We start from the raw sequence: 16,507 nt of genomic DNA, 5'->3' as shown, positions 1-16,507 counted from the left end.
TCAAACAATGCGACTCCATGGTTATACAAATTTCTGGTATCCATGATATTGATATACGATTATAGGTTACGAATAATAATTTATGATCGGCCAATATTAAAGTATATTTATAGTTTTTACTAATAAATAATGGGATAAAACTGACATTTTTATTAAAACGACGGAACGGCCGGAAAATACGAAAAAAAACTGTATTGCCCCGTTCAAAACGGTATGGTCAGCCTATCTTAACGATGTGTAATTTAGCAGCTTGTTACTGTGTCGGAATTAAGTCCTCTATTTCTGAATTATTCTTATTCTTTTTGCATTGATCGGATATTGTATAGTCGAACCTGTTAGTTGAAACATATTTTTATGCTTAGGTAGAAAGACTACATTAACATCTGTTAGACAAACAAGAGAAATTATTTTTGAAAATAATATTATCATTTAAACAATATTTTCCGTTTGACCACTTTGACACTAGATGTCATCCAAAATCTAGGTAATCTTTGGGTTATTGTGACAATGCTACGGTTTCTGGTAAGAAATCGAAGTTTTTGTTCTTTTTTCTTTTTCTTTTATTTATTTATTTTTTTTAAATAGTAATAAGCAGAATAGTCGAATATACAAAATATGTTTGGAAGAGAACTTAGTATGTATATTAGAAGACTTTTTTGCTTTCACTTTCAATTACTATCAATGTTGTGTCTAACCCTAATCTTAGCGTTTTGTTTTTAGAAATGCGTGTTATACCTAGCTAAACATTTCACTTTAGAGTGTAATTGGTATGATGTTAATACTATCAGTAACCGACGTCAGCTGTACAAATTATGTACACTGATGAAATGAAATTTTGAATACAAGTTGGCGGTGTTGTATTGTTCAATTTTAGCGGTTTTTTTATTTTTATTTTTAATTAATCGCAACTATATATATATATATATATATGTTCCACCCCTCCCATAGGACTATATATATATATTCCGGTTATATAGTCCTATGGGGGGGGGAACATTTTTCTGTTGAACGTTCTCGATTTGTTTCTACATATGAATTTGAAAGAGTTTGTATCTTGCAGCGGTTTAGCCTAATATCCAGTTGCTAAGGATGCTTATTACGTAATATTACATGTGCTTAGATAGTAGCAATATATTGGCATAGCTGTTAGTAGGTTAAGTTTAAAAGGTCATGAAAGTGCTGAACATTTTATCAGATCATATTTCTTGACATCTACCAAACGTTTTACACTTACAATCTGTTGTAATCGATACAAAATTAATAACGGAAAAAACTCACGTACCAAGATTATTTAATGGTATACTTTTCGATTGTGTGTCACAGGCATCTTCAGTACATTAAGCTCAAATTAAACAATAACTGACAATTCCAAAAGCGCCACCTAAGTAGCTGGCGTAAGATAACTAAAAGGGTCAATAAATTTCCTAAAAAAAAAAAAAAAAAATTCAATACAATAAAAAGTTAGGAAAGATTAGCTGATTTGTAAAGTACTATCTCCCATAAAGGGGATAGACGTAAGCCGTCGGATCTGTTTAAGTTAGGAGAATGAAGTAGAGTTTCACGTTTCTTTATAAAGGCGTTCCATGAGAAACTTACTTTTGTGAAGAACTCTTGTCTTTCTCCAATGAACTCTGTGTCTAGTGAAGATGGCATGTTCTTCAAGTCCAGACTTTTCAGGTTTAAAGTATTCAATATAAGATTGGTGTTCTTCTAGCTGAATAGAGGCAGATCTTCCTGTTTGTCCGAAATAAGAAAATCCACAAGAGCACAGAATCTGGTAGACACCTGGATGATTAAGATGTGGAAGCTTGTCCTTAGGAGAAGTGAGAAAGGTGGAGATTTTTCTAAACGGTCGAAAGGCAACAAAAATATTCAGTGGTTTTAAAACTTTTGCTATACATTCACTGATGCCTTGTACATAAGGGATAGTAATGCGTGTTATTTCTTCTGTTGAAGAGGAAGACATATTAAAACTACTCAAAGTTCTTTTCATGAAGCAATTCTTATAACCATTAGATAGAAAGGAAGAAGTTATATTGTAGTTCTTTCTGTAAAAAATCGTCTGAAGAACAAAAGGAGTGGAGAAATTGGAGATAGCAGAAGAAAGAGAATTACCCATTGCTGTTCCTTCGATTTGTTGATATGACTTATTTTTAAAGGAAAAATAACCAGAATTTATTACAAAATCAAATACGTTTACAATGTCTGAAGGAAATTCCTGTTGTAGTAATTCAATGCTTTCCGAAAGAGGCATATTTGTGAATAAAGAAACAACATCTAAACTGATCATGATATCAGAAACGTCCAAATGAAGATCTGAAATTTTATTTTTGAAAACCAAGGTATTTTTGATATAAGTATCAGTTCTTCTAGTTGAAGAGGGGATTAAATTTGATAAAAATTTTGAGATTTTGTAAGTGGGGCCACCTATACAATCTACGACTGGTGTTAACAGAATGCCTGGGTTATTAACGTTTGGAAGACCATACAATCTAGGTGGACGTCCAAAGAAGGTTTTAAGTTTTTTCTTTTGATCTTCATTCCATGTAGATACATTATCCATAACAGAATTTAGTCTCTTCAGTTGACTCCGGGTAGGATCCGATGTATGAGGCCTATAAGTTGAACAGTTGTGAAGTAAAAGTGATTTTTCTCTCATATTCCTTTCTATCTTGAATCACTACAGCCTTCCCCTTATCAGCTTTCTTAATAATTAAATTATTGTTATTCTTCAGTGATTTCAATGCTTTAAACTCAGAGTAAGAAAGATTAGGACGAGGAGGCTTGGCATGGAAAAGAATTTGTGCACATTCAAAACGTAATCTGTTGGCTGTTTTTTGGGATAAGGATTGAATATCCTTGTCTATGTTATGAAAAAAATCCATAAGTGGCACCTTATTCGACGTAACGCAAAATCATGTCCTTTTGCTAAAACAAAATGTTCACAGTCTGTTATTCGACGTAACGCAAAATCATGTCCTTTTGCTAAAACAAAATGTTCACAGTCTGTTAGTGGACGTCTGGAAACATTTATAGTATTATTACTTATTACGAAAGCTGATAAAGGGAAGACTAGTGATTCAAGATAGGAAGGAATATGAGAGAAAAATGTCTCTTTTACTTCGCGACTGTTCAACTTATAGGCCTCTTACATCGGATCCTACCTGGAGTCAATTGAAGAGACTTAATTCTCTTATAGATAATGTATCTACATGGAATGAAGATCAAAAGAAAAAACTCTTCGGTCATCAACCTAAATTGTATGGTCTTCCAGAAGTTCATAAACCAGGCATTCCGTTAACACCAGTCGGAGATTGTATAAGTTGCCCCACTTACAAAATCTCAAAATTTTTATCAAATTTAATCTCCTCTTCAACTAGAAAAACTGATACTTATATACTTCGGATTTCAAAAATAAAATTTCAGATTTTCATTTGGACGTTTCTGATATCATGATCAGTTTAGATGTTGCTTCTTTATTTACAAATGTGCCTCTTTCGGAAAGCATTGAATTACTACAACAGGAATTTCCTTCAGACACTGTAAACGTATTTGATTTTGTAATAAATTCTGGTTATTTTTCCTTTAAAAATAAGTTGTATCAACAAATCGAAGGAACAGCAATGGATAATCCTCTTTCTCCTGCTATCTCCAATTTCTTTATAGAACATGTTGAACAACGTATCTTTGACAACATTTCTCCCAGACCTACTCATTGGTTCAGATATGTCAATGACATTTTTGCTGTATAGAATGGCTCTTCGGATGAACTTCAACAATTTCTCACTAAGTTAAACGCATTTGATCCTAGGATCAAGTTTACCCTAGAAGTAGAATCAAATAAGCAGTTAGCCTTTTTAGATCTTCTAATTCTTCGCCAACCAGATGGTAACCTACATTTCTCAGTTTATAGAAAGAAGACTCATACAGGCCATTATATCCATGCGGAATCTCATCACCATCCCAGTCAAAAGGCAGGAACTATTAAAATACTGGTTCATCGGGCCCACTCCTTTTATTCTTCAGACGATCTTTTATACGAAGAACTACAATATATAACTTCTTCCTTTCTCTCTAATGGTTATAAGAATTGCTTCATTAAAAGAACTTTGAGTAGTTTTAATATGTCTTCCTCTTCAAACACAGAAGAAATAACACGCATTACTATCCCTTATGTACAAGGCATCAGTGAACGTATAGCAAAAGTTTTAAAACCACTGAATATTTTTGTTGCCTTTCGATCGTTTAGAAAAGTCTCCACCTTTCTCACTTCTCCTAAGGACAAGCTTCCACATCTTAATCATCCAAGTGTCTACCAGATTCCGTGCTCTTGTGGATTATCTTATTTTGGACAAACGGGAAGATCTGCCTCTATTCGGCTAGAAGAACACCAATCTTATATTGAATACTTTAAACCTGAAAAGTCTGGACTTGCAGAACATGCCATCTTCACTAGACACAGAGTTCATTGGAGAAAGACAAGAGTTCTTCACAAAAGTCAGGTTCTCATGAAACGCCTTTATAAAGAAACGTGAAACTTTACTTCATTCTCCTAACTTAAACAGATCCGACGGCTTACGTCTATCCCCTTTATGGGAGATAGTACTTTAACAAATCAGCTAATCTTTCCTAACTTTTTATTGTATTGATTTTTATTTATTTATTTTTTTTATTTTTTTTATTTTTAGGAAAGTTATTGATCTTACTTAAGTATAAAGAGCTAATAAGCTTCATTTCGGTGAGTATATAAGTTATTTTCGCTATACACTTTGGTATTATGGTCTAGCTACTCACTGATGAAGCCTCAAAAAAGGCTGAAACCAGTCTGGGTAGTGATCTCCCTCCATAATGTAATAACGGCATACATTTCCTAGGAAATGTGTTTTTACATTATGGAAAATACCTAAGAATAACGATCTGAACTTTCCCCACCTTTGCAATGAGTTGTCTGGTATTGTACTACGTGCTAGGGTCACTTGCATTAGCTCACGCTAGTGATTGTCGATACTTAATAGTTTACTATATTCGGCATGAAACTCTCTGATTCCAATCTTTGAGTTTCTTATTCGGTTTTGAAACAATGTGGATTTTATATCCCCTTAATTTAAAATAAAGTTATTGATCTTAGTTATCTTACACCAGCTACTTAGGTGGTGCTTTTTGGAATTGTCAGTTATTATTTAATTTGAGCTTAATGTACTGAAGATGCCTGTGACACACAGTCGAAAATTATACTATTAAATAATCTTTGTACGTGAGTTTTTTCCGTTATTAATTTTGTATCGATATGTATACTCACGGTATACCTCTTTTAAAACTTAATCTGTTGTAATTATAAAATGTTTATGGGGATTTAGGTTATTATAGAGTCTTGTAGTTATTGGTTTTATTATATTATTACTACTATTATGACAGTGTTTCCATGGCATCAGAGTAGTCATTGCAGGAGACCCTACATTTGACACACTAACCATTATTCACACAATATACCCCTCATACTTCTTAAACTCATTCACAGATGAAGCACTCACAACTACTTCTGGTAACTCATTCCATACATTTACCACCCTCCGAGCAAAAAATCTAGTCCTAACACTCTTGTTAACCACACTCTTACACAATTTACAAGAATGACCCCTTTCATTCACACTACAGAAAAAAGCCATCAGTATCAATACTGTAAAACTTATTTAATAACTTATATGCTTCTATCATATCTCCTCTCTCTTACATCAATCAGCTAATTTTTAAAGTCCACATACCTCCAATCTTCCCTCATAGGAAACATTCCACAGACCTGCAACAATAGATTGTTGTAGTGGTGATGTCAGTGTATTCCATGTGAAGTGGTTGCCAGCATTCTTGAAAATTGCTGAAATATTTAAGGCGAAAGATCTTGCAAAAATTATTCATGAAAATTGACAGGGAGACGGTCCAAGATGAGCTGCCAATTCAATGTTATTGTAAAGTTATGCATGTTGGTGTAATGGGATTTCCAGCGGTATGTTATATTGGTGGGATTGTTACAAGAAATTGGTGTGACTATGAAAGTTCAGTGGGCTTGCAAATATGACTCAGAAGATACTTGTGATGGTGAAATGAACATCGACATGTAAGGATAAGGAAGTCATTTTGCCTCTTTACAAGGCTTTGATGGACTGCATGACAGCTGTGCACAAATTTTGTCTCCTAACAAAGATGTAACAGTAGTAACAAAGATATCAGGATTGTGGAATGTAGATTATAAGGACAGATTGAGAGTATGTGGACTGAGACTGGCAAACAGGAGAAAGAGGTAATATGCTAGATATTTATAAACCTTTAAATAGTTAAGCTTGTATGCAGTTAAGAAAGGGGTAAGAGCTAGATTTTTTTTTTTTTACAGCAGTGAGTGAGTGGAACAGTTTGCCTATTAAAGTAGTGAGTGCATCTGTTAATAAGTTTAAGAGATGGTAAGGTATGACAGCTGGTGTAGGAAATTTGCAGCCTCCCTCAATGAGTCTTTGACTCTCTGGAGGGCTTGGATAATTATAAGTGGTGTGTGTGGTAGACCTCAGCTTTATTTGCAGCCTACACTGAAACTAGCAACAGTTTGCAAATTAATTATTAATAAAGCTGTCTTGTACAGAAATAATGTCTTGCACATATTGCAAGAGATGAGTTTTTAAGTAATGCTTTAGTTCCTTGTAGATGCCAATGGGTGCAATTTCTGTCCATCTGTTCTCTCTCTCTCTCAGGCTGAACTTTTGGCATCATTGTTCTCATCCAACCCCTGGATGATGATCATGGCAAATCAACTTCAGCTATACCTTGAACATTGCACTTCATGCCTACTATGGCTTTCTCCTGGAAGCCAGAGTGGTTTTGGTAAGGAATGTATTCCATCATATGTTCTTTATTATCTCTTCACTGCATTATACTCAGCTGGTTTTGTCTGCTTTTGAATTATTGACCTGTTGTCTTCATCTCAGTGCTCTGTAAAGTCATGGGGATTCTCGATATTCAATTCCATCACCTATTGCTGTCAAGTAATTAGTGACCACTAGTCACAGTCTGCATTAGTCACCTTTGGGCATATGCCATGAAAAAGTTTGGAGAAACCATTGCACTTGATATTTCCAAAGCATTTAATAGGGTCTATGGTATCAAGGGCATCTCAACAAATTGTCATCTTATGGTCTGCTTTCCACACTTCCTGATTGGATTGGATTGGATTGGTTTGGATTCCAGTTTTTCTTAGGTCATTCACCATATGTCATGTTGGAAGTTGTCTTTTTGAATTTTCCTACTAATGTAGTTGTTCCCCAGGGTTCAGTTATTCAGCCACCCTCTTCTTCACACACACACACATATATATATATATATATATATATAAATTATTTTAAATGACTGATACCGAGAGATAAAGAGATGACAAGGTTTATTTCATATATATGTGTGTGTGTGTGTGTGTGTGAACTTTTATCACTGACCTCAAATCCTATCCATAGATTTGTGATGATATCACTTTATTCCAACAAACTGCCATGCTGAAACATCTCATGCTTTAAATGTTCATCCAGTATCCTAAACATTGGTGTTCATACCCTAACAGTGTAGTCACTTTCAGTGTTTCTAAAACAATTTTATTTATTTTTCCCCCTGACATAAAAAGACTAGTTCATCTCCATTTGTTGCTAAACAGTCAAGAACAGATGTCTTGGACTAACACTTCTAGCCCTTGGCACAAATATATCACTTTTGCTTTTTGCTTAAAATGTTAATTTCTATCCGTCAGATTCTTATTATATACAGATCCCAAATCTGACCAATCTTGGAATACTACTCTCACATTTTGGGGGATGCTGCACCAAAAACCTCCAATAATTCCTTGATGCTCTCCAGAGGGGGATGAATTTTGTCAACCCCCTTCAATATTTCTGCTAAATCCAGAGTAACATGGGGAACAGCTGCTGAGCATTCATTTGCAGTTGAATTGCTGTCCCATTGATCCTTACTCTCATTTACCCTTCATTCTGTTGACTTGTTCTCTGAAACAACCTTCCCTTGAGATGTTCCCTGCAGACTACAGTCTCTTGCTTTTCAAAAAGAGTATCAACAAATTATTTTCTCTTGATCCCTGCCCACACATTGATTTACTATTGGTTTTGCTTGTTACCTTTGTGGGAGTGATGTAAAGTTAGACTGGTATATATAAAGTGAGAATAAACATGGTGTAAGTGAAGAACAAAAATGTGTGGATTTGAGATTTTGAAGAAACTGGAGCCAACATTTATAAATAGCTAATATTTATGAAGTTAGCTGATTAAAATATAAACCAGTGTGTCCTATTACTGCAATAACAGTATTGATATTTAATGTAAAGAAAAATATCAGGGGGTGACAGATGCTGCATCCTAATCCATAGGGATAGTCACCTGGTTACAACCAGAAACATCACCCTTAACTTTGATACTCTTAATCCTCCAACATCTGTTAAAGCACTTAAACGTGTGGACAGACTTATGTGTTCGTCGAACATGTTGTTTATTATTTTAACGGTATAATAGAACACAGAAACTAAGTAAATAATTGATTTATTAACTTGATGCTGATATTTCGCTGGTATTATAACCAGCATCTTCAGAGCACAAAAACACTGTTTGTCACAATACGCAAGACTAAAACCACATGGTGTACATTAACAAAATTGTAGCAGCAACACAAAGACTAGAGTCCTGATTTTGGCGCCCTCTATCTGAAAAAAAAAAAAAAAAAAAAAACACTATCATATATTGCTAGTCATATTAATCAAACAGTCATATTAAGGAAAAACTAGCACTTTTCTAGGACTCTAGCAATATTTGATAGTGTTTTTTTTTTTTTTTTCAGATAGAGGGCGCCAAAATCAGGACTCTAGTCTTTGTGTTGCTGCTACAATTTTGTTAATGTACACCATGTGGTTTTAGTCTCGCGTATTGTGACAAACAGTGTTTTTGTGCTCTGAAGATGCTGGTTATAATACCAGCGAAATATCAGCATCAAGTTAATAAATCAATTATTTACTTAGTTTCTGTGTTCTATTATACCGTTAAAATAATAAACAACATCTGTTAAAGCAGGATATCTCTATTGTCCTTTTAGACTGTACGTCCCTAATCCACTAAGATGCTTAAAATGTCAGAAATACTGACATACCTAAATTCTCCCATCGTGGCTCTGCCACCTGTGCCTAATGTTGTAGTAAAAAGCATGATAAACCAGTCTTTCTCTGCAGATAAAGCTAAATGTGTAAACTGTTAGGGAGATCATCTAGCACACTCCTGTGCATGTCAGAAATGGAAAGATGAGAAACAAATACAAAAAATAAAAACAAAACTAAGCATATCATATCAGGATACAAAAAGAAAGTTAGGGACCACCACACCTGCTCTGAGATCCTCTTATGCTGAGAAAGTAACAGTTTAAAAAAAATATCAGCAGCAACTCAAAATCATATGTCTATTCCACCATTTCATAATTTCAACATACCTGAACTCTATGATCATGACTTTCTCTTTTGAACACAGCAATTGCATGATGTACAGTCCCACTCCGGAAATGGTTCCATTCGATGAGAACCTACTTGTGAAAAAAAATTATAGCAAGGTTATCACTTAAAGACAAACCAACTACCAGATTCTTCTACAGAAAAATGGAAATTTCATTAGCCACTTAAAGCAACTTGAACTTATCCAGTGATGTATTGGATATTTTTCCGAAGGAAGAGAAGGATACTGGTCATCCATACTGTCCAAAATCTAATGAGAAATATAAACCTGACAAGGGTAAATCCTCGATCTCTCAGAAATCAGACAAGTCTATAAGGTCTAAACAATAGGAAAATTTTTACAACGGAACTGTTGTGGGTTTCTCCAGAATATCGATATCAAGTATACCTGCTGCAGAAACACAAACCTTTTTGTTTCTGTTTACAGTAAACTTATTTAAAACCCAGTGAGGATCCTAACTTCAGGATTATCACTCTTGTACACAAGAACAGAACTGGAGATGGTCCTGCACATGGTGGAATAGCTCTTTTCATGGGCAGTCATATTCCTTTCCATCATGTTCAGGTTAATACTGCCCTTGAAGTAGTAGTGATTTGCCTATCTGTCATCATCATCATGCTTGTCAAGGATTTAGGCTTTTTGTGTTCTGTTCTGGCCTTAGAAGTCATCGTTGAATCTCTTAAGAGGACGTCCTGTTTTTTTGTTTTTTTTCCTAATGGTTTGTAATTTAAGGCTTGTTTTGGTAATCTTTCTGTTTTCATTCTTTCAACATGTTCCATTCATTTATGTTTATATTTTTAAATTTTTTCTATTACTGATTCCTGATTTAATTCTTTCATAATTTCTTCATTTCTTTTGTTCATTTCCTCATTGTTTTTGCCTATCTGTGGCGTTTCTAATCACTGTATGCCCATTATATTTACTACGGGTCTGAATGAAATGAAACTCGATAATCTCATAATGCAACTGCCTCAGCCCATACTTTTAACGGGTGACTTTAATAGACACAACACTCTGTTGGGCTGTCCTAACATGAATAGATGAGGTGATATAACTGAGCACATGCTCAACAACCATGACCTCTTCATTATTAATAATGAATTAAATGCCTTCCATGTACCTACCTGTTCTTATTCTGCAATTGATCTTACAAACTGATCGCCTGCCATTTTTCCACTGCTCACATGGGATGTTGATGAAAACATATATGGAAGCATTCATTTTCCTGTTATCAGCATTATTATAATTATTTTGTGACTCCTCTGAGGAATCCAAAGACTTATCAAAGAAAGGCACCTATTTTACAACTCTGTCTCTGCCACTAGTATTTTTTGTCTGTAAATTGCATGTGTTCTGTAGGGCCGATTTGTCTCTGTGTGGAAATGAAAAACCTGAGTTTCTGGGAGAAAAACCCTGCTACCTCTGTATGAGATTGGCTGACTCCCCTTCAATTGAAAAAATCCATATAAAGATTCCTCCAGTCATGGCAAGAATCGAACTTACGCCTTTTCCAGTCGAAGGATGCACATACCGTCATTCTTCCAAATGCGCTACAGAGCAATTCACAGGAACATGACCTACACTGATGCCCATGTGGAAAATAGACCAATCTGACTGGAATATGTTTTCTCATCTTGCAGAATTTAATAGTGAAGTAGTCGGCCAAGTACTAGTTAATGAAGCGGTGAAGTATGTTACAGATTATATTGTCCATGTAGCAACTACAACAGTTCCAGAAATATCCTGACTTGCACTCTATTCAAAGCCCTGGCGGAACTTAGAGTGCCAAGCAGCTAAAAATGATCAAGATAAGAGCATGGGATATACTAAGGGAAGGAGAAAAAAGTCTCGGTTACATGCATAGTTCGAAAGAACTTCTGTAAATGTTTTCAATAATAACAGCACCAAGATATCACTGTATTGAATTGCCACAACAAACTTAATAGCATTTAGATGTGCTCTGGCCAAAGCCCGTCATCAACAATCCTAGATTAAATTTACATCATAGATTAAACAAATGACCAATGCAAAAATTGTATGGCATAAAATCTGGAAGATAAAAGGTATACATATCTATACTTGAAGTAGAAAAAGCCATCAAAAGCTTGAAATGTGGAAAGGCAGCAGGAGTAGATGATATTCGACCAGAAATGCTGAAGTAATGTGGAATAAAAGTCTTACGTTGTCTGCACTACATAGTTCAAAAAGCCTGGACAGAGGGACAAATTCCTGATGATTGGAGTAGAGTTCTAATAGTACCCATATACAAAAAGGGAAATAAAACAATGAGAGAATTACAGAGGTATTTCCCTACCGAGTGTTCCTGGCAAGATTTATGCAAGTATACTTGAGAAACGGTTGAGAAGAATTGTGGAAGAAAAGCTTGTTGAAGAAAAAGCTAGATTCAGGCCAAATAGAGGCTGTCAGGATCAGATTTTCATTTTACGACAAATAGTTGAGAAAGCATGGGAATATAACAAAGATCTATATTTAAGTTTTGTTGATCTGGAAAAGGCATATGACAAGGCACCAAGAGAGAAGCTATTCAATACGCTACAGTTATATGGTGTCAATGGGGCATTATATCAAGCAATAGTTAGTCTTTATTTGAGTTGTAAGTAAGCAGTTAGAATTGAAGGAAATACAGGAAGATGGTTTAATGTTAAATGTGGTGTGAGACAAGGATGTACATTATCTCCCTCTGTAATTCATTATCTATATGGATCACATTATGAAGGAAAGTGGTATTAAACATGATATCAGAATTGGAGATGTTAATGTCAGCTCTTTGCTTTATGCAGACGATGTTATACTTCTAAGTAAATCCACTACAAGTTTGCAACTGTTGTAATAGATATGGTATGAAGGTCAGCATTAAAATGACAAAGACAATGAAAATAGGTAGAATTGTTGAAGATGTCAACTGTGTTGTGAACGGGGAACATGTGGAACAAGTAAAACATTTCAGCTACTTAGGCACGATTTTTACTGAAGATGGTAAATTAAATATAGAAATAGACAATAGAATCAGCAAAGCTGGTATGGTGGGAAGTCAATTGAATAAATTCATATGGAATAAGAGAGAAATTAGTTGGAACACTAAATTAGCTGTTTACAAGACAGTGTTCAAACCAGTTTTAACTTATGGATCTGAGAGCTGAGACAGAAATTAATCACTTGACCAAAGAGTAGTGACCACAGATATGAGAGTACTGAGAAAGATTATAGGTGTGAAGAGATGGCATCAATGGCAATATCATATTAAAAACGAGGATATTAGGAAAGAACTTGACATTATCACTATCCAGGAATGCGTTAGCAGAGCTAATCTCAGGTGGTATGGTCACTTAAACAGAATGGGTGAGGAAAGATTAGCAAAACAAGTATTCTGTGCCAGGTTGGCAGGAAAATGACCCAGAGGAAGACCAAGATATAGGTGGATTGATAAGTTACAAAGTGCCTTAGACGATAGAAATATAAGATCTGATAATGTTGTAGTCTTGACAATTAACAGACTGATTTGGAGGAATTGTAGATAGGGAGTTAGTAATGATGTAAATTTTTCATGTAGTACTATCATATCCTGTACATACCTTGAGGTGTACAGGATATGATAGTAATTTCTGATAGTACAGTATGATAGTAATTCCTGACATGTACCCCTTGAGGGTACATGTCAGGAATTTGATGATGAGATAAAAGGTAGATACAGAACACAATTTGTTTACCTTGGAACATAATGGATGTATTGTTGCTGATCCCAAAGCCATTGCATACATTTTGGGAAGAAAACTTTGCCAGGATCTCAGCAACAGTTTCATATCCTACGATTTTAATTTTGAAAGAACAATGAGAAATGGTAGCTATGCATTTGTACCAAGGAGATTGATTCATACAGTCAGTCATTTGTTACAGAGGAACTCAAAAGCTCTTTTGCTGTCTCCCACTAATATAGTAGGCCCTGAGACAGCGTTTCCAGACCCTTGGCATAAGTCAATTGTCATTGCTATTCCGAAGCCGAGTAAGGATCATACCCAGGCTAACAATTATCATCCCGTTGCTCTGACTAGCTGTCTTGATAAGGTTTTGTAAAAAATGGTAAACAAAGGCTGCAGTGGTACTTAGAAAGCAACAAACTTCTTTTCGACACACAATGTGGCTTTCATAGACATCGATCAACCTTGGACCATTTGGTCTGTTTTGAAACAGACCAAATGCAACAAATCTGCAAGAGACCCTTTCCTGAAACAAGAACATGTGGTTTGTGTTCTTTGACATAGAAAAGCCTATGACACAATTTGGAGATATGACATTAAATGACCTGTTTAATCTTGGTCTGAGGAGACACCTTCCTGTTTTTATTAAGAATTTTCTATCCATCTGTGTCTTTCAAGTCTGAGTGTAAAGCACATTATCTCGGCCATATTAAGAAGAGGTGGTTCCTCAACGCTGTGTCTTTTGTGATCCTCTTTGTTATTAAAGTGAATTCAATAACTGAACGTCTTCCTCCCACAGTATGCAATAGCCTTTATGTTGATTTACTTCACAATTTACTGTCATTCCTGCAATATGAGGATCATTGAAAGGCAACTTCAACAAGCAATCGATCATATACATGGGCTCTTTGCCAAGTTTTTTGGGACTCATCTTTGACAGAAAACTAACTTTCTTCACACACACATTTCCCATCTTCGGGATAAGTGCAAAAAACCATTGAGTATTCTCTGCATTCTATCTTTTACAGAATGGGGTGCTGATCAATGCTCTCTCCCACATTTATCTTGAACTTGTATGTTCAAAGTTTGATTATGGGTCCCAGGTTTACAGTTCTACAAGGGAGAGCACACTCTAGTGGTTGGACCCGGTCCATCATCAGGGTATTTGATTAGTTACTGGTGCTTTTCATACATCACCCATTCAAAGTCGGTATGTTAAATCAAATGACCCTCCCCCATCACTTAGATGAAAATATTTGTTTCTTAATTATGTCCTAAAAAGTCCATTCCAGATCACCAATAGTCTTTTTACTGTGTTAGGAGGTTTTGTATCACAAGGCAGACTGCCATCTGCCGTTTTGGTATGCACATTAAAGCGACTATGGAAACTATCGGCATGAGTGTTGACAACATTACTTACCAAACAACACAGCATTCCTCCATGGCAGGCTTGCACCCCATCCCACAACCTCTTACTTTGTCAACTTTCAGAAGTCTCATACACTCTCATCTGTCATACACCTTCAATTGTTCAATATGCACAGAGCATCCCACTCTGATTTCTTGCCCATGTATACTGATAGTTCAAGATCAGAGATATCTGTTGGCTTCCTAACATTACAATCTCCAACCAGATCCCACTTGATTGCAATAATTATAAAGTAGAGTTGCATGCCATTCAGCTTGCACTTGTGCATAGCAAAGAAAACACCTACTAAAAGTAGGCATTTTATACAAACTGAGTTCTTTATAGGCTATTTGCTCTCCAGTGTATACTCCACATCCAGTGCTTGGTGAGGTGCTACAACTCTTGTACAATATAAAGACCCTTAACCCTCTCATGCATGAATTTTTTATATTCATTTATAAAAAATTATAATGGCATGATATAGTATAGTTCACCCACTGTTTGTAGATCTCTCCTTGGCATTTTGCCAAGAATAGTCGATTCTTGGCAAAATTTGCTGAAGGGGAGAAAGAAATGAAGGATTTACGAATTGGTCGCCAACATGTGAAATCACATGCTTTCTTGTCTGTCGCTGTACTAGTACTAGCTTGATTTTTGTTGTCATTTTTTTGTATTCTTTTTTTATTATTAATTTGTATGATGGATCCAGTACAGTCAACAAGTTCTGTTGTTACACGTTTCAGTAGCTCTTGCAAAAGAATATTGAATAATGTGCTGACATTCTGCAAAAAAGTGTCGTCTCCTTGTTCCCCTTTCTCAAGTCATAAAATGTGCAAGTGCAATTGCGGGCATATCGGGGTCAACTGTTAAAAGAATTCATAGGGAATCAAAAGGTGAAGGTAAGCCAAAATTTAAATCTCCTAAAAAAGCGCCAGAGTAAAGAAAACTATCGAAACCGTAGCTTTGAATGATTTTGATGTGGACTCTATAAGAAGGACTATTCACGAATTTTACGTGGTTGAGAAAAGAGTGCCAGCTGTTCCAAAATTGATTCCTGTGCTTAAAGAAAAAATTAATTTTCCTTGGAAAAGAGAAACTAAAATACTTCATGAAATCGGATTTTGTTTTTTTAAAAAGTCCCAGAATAAAAGGAAACTTATCATGGAGCGAAGTGACATTGTTTTATCTAGAACACAGTATTTGAGAGCAATAAGACGTTTCAGGGAGGAGAAAAACCCAATTGTGTATCTAGATGAAACTTGAATTGATAGTAATTTAACTTATGGAAAATGTTGGCAGTCTAAAGAAGAATGCGGAGTGCTACAAACTTAAAATGCCTCGCAGCGCATAATAATTTTGTGTGCGGGTGGAGAAATGGGTTTTTTACCGAATTGAAACTTACTATACAAAGCCAATTCAACTACTGGAGATTGCCATGGGCAAATGAATTCTACGATCTTCGAAAAGTGGGCAGAAGAAAAACTGATTCCAAACCTTCCTAAAAATGCTGTTGTTATAATTGATAACGCTTTATATCACTCTATTTATATCACACTATACAAAGCCAATTCAACTACTGGAGATTGCCATGGGCAAATGAATTCTACGATCTTCGAAAAGTGGGCAGAAGAAAAACTGATTCCAAACCTTCCTAAAAATGCTGTTGTTATAATTGATAACGCTTTATATCACTCTATTTGATTAAACAAAGTTCCAATTTTGTCTAATAAGAAGCAAGTTCTTATGGATTGGCTCTCTGCAAATAACATTTCTCATTCCCCAGATATGCGAAAAATTGAATTGCTTAATTTGGTGAAAAGAAACTCGCCCACAACTAAACTATCTAAATTCGA

At 35.3% G+C, this 16,507-nt stretch overlaps 1 protein-coding gene across 2 annotated transcripts in view; it reads left to right on the top strand.

Moving 5' to 3' along the window:
* The first annotated feature begins 436 nt into the window (after positions 1 to 436).
* LOC150102179 (heterogeneous nuclear ribonucleoprotein U-like protein 1) overlaps positions 437 to 16,507 on the top strand; it is a 323,967-nt gene continuing 307,896 nt past the window's right edge. For both annotated transcript variants that reach the window (XM_090399724.1, XM_090399723.1), the window contains exon 1: positions 437 to 522. The gene's annotated coding sequence lies outside the window, so the exon portion shown is untranslated. The remainder of the gene's footprint in view (positions 523 to 16,507) is intronic.

This window comes from Typopeltis vanoorti, chromosome 10 (assembly GCF_054136105.1).
Source record: "Typopeltis vanoorti isolate ZY-2024b chromosome 10, IOZ_Tvanoo_1.0, whole genome shotgun sequence".
NCBI lineage: Eukaryota > Metazoa > Arthropoda > Arachnida > Uropygi > Thelyphonidae > Typopeltis > Typopeltis vanoorti.
This window is presented reverse-complemented; position numbering and strand designations above follow the sequence as displayed.